Genomic DNA, 7,628 nt, shown 5'->3' on the forward strand with positions numbered 1-7,628 from the left:
GAGGACAGAGTAGAAGACAGAGCTGAAGAAGAAGGTCCATCATCTCCTATCCATGACTTCAGGCAGCATCACCAGATATCCAGTTCATTCCAGACCCAGAGGCTGGCCCTTCAGAGTTCACCAGGAGGCCCACACCAGTACATCAGCCAGAGAGCAGTGCACCTTCTTCAGAGTTCAAACTGGCTGATGATCAGATCGAGCAGATATCACAACGTGTGGCTTCCTTACTATCTAGACAGTGGAGCACTACTACATTTACACCAGGGGCCACTTCATCTGATCAGACTTTGACTCCCCATATCTCCACTGTGTTTCAGTTGATCTCAGATCAGTCTATCCAGATTCAGCAGCTTGAGGACACTGTTTGGAGACTGACTGGGAGAGTTCTTGACATGCAGGGGCAAGTCCTAGCTTGGCCCATCCTCAGCCACAGGAGTCCACTATTGAGGTCACAGACCTTACTGCAGAGGCTGGCAGGCTCAGAGGTGCATTGGAGGTGGCTATGAGTTATTGAGGAGAGAGATCAGAGGCTCGAGTGAGCATGCATCTACTCAGTTCACTGCTCTACTTCAGTCTGTTTCCAAAGCACTGAACGTTCTTGATTCCATCAGACTCACTCTTTCTATCCAGTCCTTGGCCTCGCAACATCTCAGCCTCCTAGTTCATCTCGCTCACCTGCTCGTGCCAGAGGCAGACGGGGTAGAGACGTTCTTTTGGTCGAGATCCATCATCTCCTCACCCTATATCTGATGACTCCGATCCTTCTAGTCATGATCTTTACTAGATCCTAGGTGTTAGTCTCTTGTTCTTTCTAGGATCTGTATTTTGGGGCCATGTAATGACATTAGCTAGCTGACTTTTATGTTATGAAATTTGTATTGAAACAATTATGGTTTTAATCATCTTTTACCTATATATCTACTTTTTGTAATGATGTCAATCATCTTTTTGGTTATATATATTCTCCTTGTTGAAATATCTTCTCTTTGTTGATGATTGCTGTTATGATTGCTGTTAATGATTGCTGTATTGAGGGGGAGCAAACATTAATGATTAGCACTAGAAGTTTGAAGAAGTATTAAAGAGAAAACATATTCAGAAAAAGAGGGGAAGTTAACAATGTTTGATGATGTCAAAAAGGGAGAGAAATTAAAGAAAAAGCAACCCATCAAAAGCAAAACTATAAATTATGAGAAATTAAAGAAAAAGTAACCCATCAAAAGCAAAACTACAAATTATGAGAAATTAAAGAAAAAGCAACCCATCAAAAGCAAAACTACAAATTATGAGCAATTAAAGAAAAAGAAATCCATCAAAAGCAAAATTATATATTCTTTGAAATAAAATGAATGAATTGGGGAGAAATTAAAGAACAATATCAGAAGTAACATTATTAAATGACTTAAAAATACAATGAGTAAATTGCTAAGTACAATGCAAATGAGCAACCTTTAAAATTACTTCTTTAAACATGCTCTGATATGCTTTAAAATTTTTACTTGCTCTGATACATCTTAAATTTAACATGCTCAAATATACTTTACAAATTAACTCTTAGATATGCATTGGTACACTTAATTATTTTTGCTCTGATACTAAAACTAAACAATCAAATGAGAATAAGCAAATTTTTAAGATACAACTTGCGCTAATAACAAAAATAAATTTTTTGCTCTAACACCGAAATCACATAATCCAATGAGCAAGTTTTCAAATCTTCAAGCAAATGGGCAAACTATTTATGCATATGACCATTTGTATCACATGCCAAAAGAATCAATATTCTTTTCAAGCATATGCACCTATAATGCATCCTTTTGAAATTCATGATTCACATAAATGCTTTTGTTCAAGTATTTTGTCATCATCAAAAAGGAGGAGATTGTTGCTCCTAGATTGATTTTGATGATTACAAAGCAGATTGAAAGGATACCAATATTTTTATTTGAAAAAGTCTTTGTGCTCTTCAGGGGCAAAATTGTAATTTTACCAAAACCCTGATTTAATAGTATCATTTGGTAGAACAAAAGATTTGTGATTTATTGGCAAAAATTTCATTATTTTTGGACTTGTATTTTTGAAGTTATGCATGTTTGAAATCCATGAGTCGACTCATGAGTCAGCTCATGGCACAATGAGCAGCTTGGCACGCTGAATTTTTGACTTGGCACGCTGAATTTTTGGCTTGGCATGGCCTGTGAGTCGACTCATGAATCGACCCATAAGGCATGAGTCGACTTCTGCAGTTTTGGGCCAAAAATTACAGAAACTCATTTTCTGATTGTTGCAACAGAGGTCGACTCATGAGTCGATCCCTGAGGCATGAGTCGACTCATGAGTCGACCCCTACGACGGAATTTTTCTGCAACAGCTAGTTTTTAACCCGTTTTAAGTGCTTTAAATGCTCATTTAATGTGCTCTAACGGCTCTTTTTCTGCCTAGAATATTTTTCTCTATTTCTTAAAGCTATAAAAGGATTCAAAAGGTGGGAAACATACAAGAGATTGAAAGAAGAAGAAAGAGAAAAAAGAAAGAGATTTAAAGAGCATTCAAGAGAGCATTCAAGAGCATTCAAAAGAGAAAGGGTTTCTCAAGCCAACTTTTCAGCCCTAATCAAGAGCTCATTTAAAGTTTTCAAGAAGCCATCAATCCAAGCTTACCAACTCCTCAAGTGCTCAATCAATTCTTCATCCACCTTGAGAAAATCCAAAAAGGGGCTTCTTCTCTTGAGTAAAGTGTATTTAAAGTTATATTCGCTCATTAAAGGGGCTTTTCTTGTACTTATTTGTCTTATAAATTATTTTACTCATTGTGAGTGATTGTTTTTATTTTGGAGGGGTTCCAAAATAAGGGAAGGTTGATCCGAACCTAAAATCGGAGTGTATTGGGTTGGCTTGTACCCGGAAAACAAGTGGACTAGCTTGGGATAGCTAGTGTCGGAGTTTCCGACGTTTGTATTCGGGTTGAATACAAGTATAGTGGATTAGAATTCCCAAGTAGGAGCTTGGGGAGTGGATGTAGGTGCAAGGTTGGCACCGAACCACTATAAATCCTTGTGTTTGTGGTGTGCATAATTGTTTCTCTTTAACTCTTCTTTATTTCCTTGCTTTCTTGCCTTTAGGCAATTAATCTTGAACTACGGTTATCCTCCTCATTCATTTAGCTTTTGACAAATATTTTTCATAAGTCATTAGTTAAGCTTAAATTTTTTTAGAAACCCAATTCACCCCCCCCTCTTGGGTTGCATAGCTGGGCAACAACCCACTCCTTCTTTCCCCCACGGGATCCTCGCCTGATGCCTTCTCGCGAAGCATCTGCACAGCTACCCACGGCCTCCGCAGCCATATCCCAGACCCCGATCTCGCCTTTGGTTTCCCAGGCCCCGCATTCTCCGGCTATGGTCGCCAGCATGGAGTGGCCGAACGATCGGCCTCCGACGGATTCCGCCAATACCATCTCGGTAGGATCCCGACAGGAAACGACCAACATACCGGATGTATTCCCCAAGCGACAAAAGACTGAAGAGCCCATAACCTTTATCGAAGAAGACACTCAGGGAGTCCAATTTCCTCGTAACGACACGGTCGTAGTTCCTTGAATATAGCAAATTATGATGTCCGTCGCATTCTTGTCGACAATGGAAGTTCGGCCGACATCTTGTTCTACGATGCCTTTTCAAGAATGTCCACTCTTGACGGTCATCTGAGGCCGATTAGCTCCCCCTTGGTAGGGTTTACCGGTGACGCCATTTCGACGAAAGGAATAATAACTTTGACTGTGGCCGCAGGTCAATATCCAAGGCAAACCAGGGCTCTGGTGAATTTCTTGGTGGTGAAGGCGCCATCCGCCTACAATGCAATCCTCGACCGACCTGGCCTCAATGCTCTCCGAGCCATCGTATCGACCTACCATTTGAAGTGAAAGTTCCCCACCAACCAGGGGAGGTCCGGGGAGACCAAGCCCTGGCCAGACACTGCTACAATATAGCCTTGCAAAGAGGTGATCAATCTGACTCCTGCCCCATCGATGGACTAGACGCTCGCGATGACCTCACCGAAGAGAGGGGTGCCCCAATCGAAGATCTGGTACCAATCCCTTTGAATGACGGGAACGCGGAGCATGTAGCAATGATCGGCTCCAACCTAGGGGAGGAGGTGCAGATGCGTCTCATTGATTTTCTACAAAAGAATGCGGATGTTTTCGCTTGGGTTCCAGCAGACATGCCGGGGATCGACACGAAAGTCATGGAGCATCATCTGGCCGTCGATCCAAAGCATCGACCGACGAAAGAGAAAATCCGAAGTCATGCTCTGGAGTGGCAGAAGGCGATAGCCAAGGAAGTGGATAAGCTCCTTAAGGCCGGATTCATTAAGGAAGTCAATTATCCTGATTGGATTTCCAACGTTGTCCTGGTCAAAAAGGCAAATGGCAAGTGGAGGATGTGCATAGACTTCAAAAAGTTGAATCAGGCCTATCCGAAGGACAGCTACCCCCTTCCCAAAATCGATCAACTGGTGGATGCGACCTCGGGCCATGAGCTCCTCACCTTCATGGATGCGTTCTCCAGCTATAATCAAATTAGAATGGTGTCGGAAGATGAAGAAAAGATAGCTTTCATCACTAATCGTGGCCTTTACTGTTACAGGGTCATGCCTTTCGGCCTCAAGAATGCGGGCGCAACCTACCAGCGTTGGTGAACAAAATCTTCAAGGAGCAGATCGGCGGTAACATGGAGGTCTACGTGGACGACATGCTCGTAAAAAGCAAATCTTCCAGAGATCATGTCGCCGACCTCGAGGAGACCTTCAACGCTCTCCGAAAATATAGAATGAAGCTGAACCCAACTAAATGCACTTTCGGCATAACCTCAGGAAAGTTCCTGGGCTTCATGGTATCAAAGCGCGGGATCGAGGCCAATCCAGAGAAAATTCATGCCATTTAGGAGATGGCCGCCTCAAAGTCGATAAAAGAGGTTCAGCGCCTCACGGGGAGGATAGCGGCCCTTAATCACTTCGTCGCAAGGTCGGCCGAACGGTGCTTGCCCTTCTTTCAAACCCTCAAGCATCCAAAGAACTTCTGTTGGACCTCTGAGTGCCAACAGGCGTTCGAAGAATTAAGGAGCTACCTTGGATCACCCCTGCTGTTGGCAAAGCCTGAGCCTAGAGAGGAGCTATTTTTATACCAGGCGGTCTCTCCCATGGCCCTCGCGGCCGTCCTTGTCAAAGAAGAGACGAAAGTCCAGCGGTCGATCTACTATGTTAGCCGCACGTTGAGGGATGCCGAGACCAGGTACACCAAACTAGAAAAATTGACTTACGCTTTGTTGATTGCAGCTCGGAGACTCCGACCCTACTTTCAAGGGCACATCGTGACGCTACTCACCAACCAACCAATCAAGGCGGTTTTGCACCGGACGGACACCTCCGGAAGGATGGCGAAATGGGCGATCGAGCTCATGGAATTCAACATCCACTATCGACCTAGGCCAGCAGTAAAGGCCCAAATACTGACAGATTTCATAGCAGAGTGTACCATCCCATAGGAGGCTGAACCTGAACAAAGCGAAGTTGACGACCTGAAGTCCCAACCGAACTCCCCTGAAGAAGAGGTCGATCCCGCTAATCGCTTTTGGGCCCTCTATGTGGACGGATCTTCCAACATGTCGGGTGCAGGTGCGGACCTGATCTTGGTCAGTCCGGAGGGAGTCATCATGGAATACGCTCTGCATTTCGAGTTCCCCGCACCAAATAATGGAGCGGAATACGAAGCTCTGATCATGGGACTAAGGATCGTCAGAGAGCTGGGAATAAGTCAGCTCCGAGTGCACAGTGACTCTCAGCTGGTGGTGGGGCAGGTCAGCGGGAGTTACGAAGCGCGGGAGGACAGTATGGCCAAATACCTTGAGAAGGTAAAGGAGCTCACCCCCGCCTTTAGCAGCTTCAACATTAGACAGATCCCAAGGTTGGAAAATACCAGGGTTGACCTTCTCTCCAAGCTGGCGACGTCGACTCCGGCCGAATTGCCCAAAGGCATCCTCTTTGAAGTTCTAAAACACCCGAGTATAGAAGAATCATGGCCCGTGATGGAGATTGACCACGAGCCCAGCTGGGTCGACCCACTGATAATCTATCTCAGAGATGGAGTTCTCCCCCAGGATGCGAAGGAAGCTCGGAAGCCCCGAAATCAAGCCTCCCGGTACATCCTTTATGAGGGCAAATTTTACAAGAGATCGTACTCCTTGCCCCTCTTGAAATGTCTCCGGCCCTCGAAAGCTGACTACGCCTTGTGGGAAGTACATGAAGGAATTTGCGGAAACCAATTGGGGGATAGATCTTTATCCCACAAGTTGCTCCGCCAAGGATATTACTGGCCAACGATGCATCATGATTCGATTGAATATGTCAAAAAGTGTGATCGATGCCAGAGATACGCCAACGTCTAGAGACAGCCCGCCATCAAGCTCACACCCTTGAGTGCCCCATGGCCTTTTGCACAATGGGGGATGGACATACTTGACCCCTTCCCCATGGCGTCTGGGCAAAGGAAGTTCCTCCTTGTAGCGATCGACTACTTCACCAAATGGGTTGAAGCCGAACCACTAGCGAAAATCACAGAAGCAAAAGTGCAAGATTTCGTCTGGAAGTCGATCGTGTGTAGGTTCGGTCTGCCTAGAACCCTAATCACTGATAATGGACGGCAATTTGTGGGAGCAAAATTCATCGAATTCTGTGAAGATCTAAACATCTCCCACAACTTCACATCAGTAACCCATCCCCAGACGAACGGCGAAGCTGAGGTGACCAACAGAACCCTTTTGCAGGAGATTAAAACAAGGCTTGAAAAAGCGAAGGAAACTTGGACGGACGAACTTTATCATGTGTTGTGGGTGTATCGAACTACCCAGAGGCTACCTACGGGGGAGACCCCTTTTGCTTTACCCTTCGGTGCGGAAGCCGTCATCCCAATCGAGCTTAAACTCCCATCGGCATGAGTCGTGGCGTTCGACGAACATCAAAATTCGTAAAGTCTTAGAGCCAACCTCGACCTGCTGGAAGAAAGACGGGAGATAGCTCAGGTTCGAATGACAGCCTACAGACAGAAAGTCGCTCGATATTACAACGCCCGGGTCAAGAACAAAGCCTTTAGAGCGAGAGATCTAGTGCTTCGACGAGCCGCTGTCTCGCAACCTCAGGACCGAGGGAAACTCGCCCCAAATTGGGAAGGACCATATGAAGTCAAAGAAGTAGTCCGGCCCAGAACTTATTATCTTAAGGAACTCGGAGGAGCCGACCTCCCGTGATCGTGGAGCTCGAAAAACTTACGGATGTACTACCAGTAACTTCATTTTAATTGAAAATTGCATACCTATATGTCTTTGGACAATTCAAACAAACTGTATCAAAAACGAAAGGGAAACCTCATCCCGACAAAGCGAAGGCCCGGTTCCATTTAGACTGGATGGGGGGAGAGGCCCTGCAACGCCCATATGCGCCCCCACAGCCCTGTTAGGGACAGGAGGAGAACCTCGCCCTAACTTGAGCAAAGTTGAAGGCCCGGTTCCATTTAGACCGGATGGGGGGAGAGGCCCTGCAACGCCCATATGCGCCCCCACAGCCCTGTTAGAGACA

This window comes from Elaeis guineensis, chromosome 6 (assembly GCF_000442705.2).
Source record: "Elaeis guineensis isolate ETL-2024a chromosome 6, EG11, whole genome shotgun sequence".
Classification (NCBI taxonomy): domain Eukaryota; kingdom Viridiplantae; phylum Streptophyta; class Magnoliopsida; order Arecales; family Arecaceae; genus Elaeis; species Elaeis guineensis.